Below are 1,313 nucleotides of genomic sequence, written 5' to 3' on the forward strand. Positions count from 1 at the left end.
TGACATCGAATTTTATCTTAAATAGAGTACCTCACAAAAAGATACAACAAACTCCCTATGAGAAATGGAAAGGCGTAACGCCTAATTTAAAATATCTCAAAGTGTGAGGGTATTTAGCTAAGGTTGCAATTCCCAAGCCTAAAAAGGTTAAGATAGGACTGAAAGCTGTTAATTATGTCTTTCTTGGATATCCTCTTAATAGTAGTGTATATCGATTTCTTGTTCATAAATCCGAGGTCCCGGATATACATTTTAATACGTTCATTGAGTCAACGGACGCTTCGTTCTTTGAGAATATATTTTCGTATAACACAGTATATGAACCAATTGATAATGATAAGAAGCCTCGGAACACTGCATCTAGAAGCAATCCTTTGGAGGATGAATCTAGACGTAATAAACGACAAAGGACTTCTAAGTCTTTTGGACCTGATTTTCTAACATATTTGTTAAAGAGTGCACCTTTGACCTTTAAAGAAGCTGTGGCATCCCTAGAAGCCTCGTTTTGAAAAGAGGCTATTAATAGTGAAGTTGAATCCATCTTTTCAAACTATATTTGGGAGTTGGTTGACCTCCCTCATAGTAATAAACCACCGCAATGTAAGTGGATTTTCAAAAAGAAAATAAAAGCGAATGGTACTATTGATAAATAAAAGGCTAAACTTGTAGTAAAAGGCTACAAGCAACGAGAAAGTCTTGATTATTTTGACACTTATTCAGCTGTTACAAGAATTACATCTATAAGGATGCTAATTGCCATAGCAGTGGTGTATAAGCTTGAAATCCATCAAATGGATGTGAAAACGACTTTCTTAAATGGGGATTTAGAAGAAGAAATATATTTGGAACAACCTGAAGGGTTTATTATTTCAGGATAAGAAAAGAAAGTATGTCGACTTGTCAAGTCTCTCTATGACTTGAAACAAGTACCGAAACAATAGCATGCTAAATTCAACCAAGTCATGTTGTTAAATGATTTTAAAATTAATGAGTGTGATAAATGTGTATTTGTTAAGAATATTCATAAGGGCTTTGTCATTTTGTATTTGTATGTAGACGATATGCTTATAATAGGCAGCAATAGTGAGGTTGTTAAGACAACCAAACGCATGCTCACAAGTAAATTTGATATGAAAGACATAGGGGTCGCAGATGTTATTTTGGAAATTAAAATCCATAAAAAATCTGAAGGATTAGCACTATCACAGTCTCACTATATAGAAAAGATTATTGGAAAATGCAAGAATCTAGACATTGTACCAATAAAGACCCCGATAGATGTTAATTTACATCTTTCAAATAATCTTGGTGAA

This window comes from Rhodamnia argentea, chromosome 1 (genome assembly GCF_020921035.1).
Source record: "Rhodamnia argentea isolate NSW1041297 chromosome 1, ASM2092103v1, whole genome shotgun sequence".
Classification (NCBI taxonomy): Eukaryota; Viridiplantae; Streptophyta; class Magnoliopsida; order Myrtales; family Myrtaceae; genus Rhodamnia; species Rhodamnia argentea.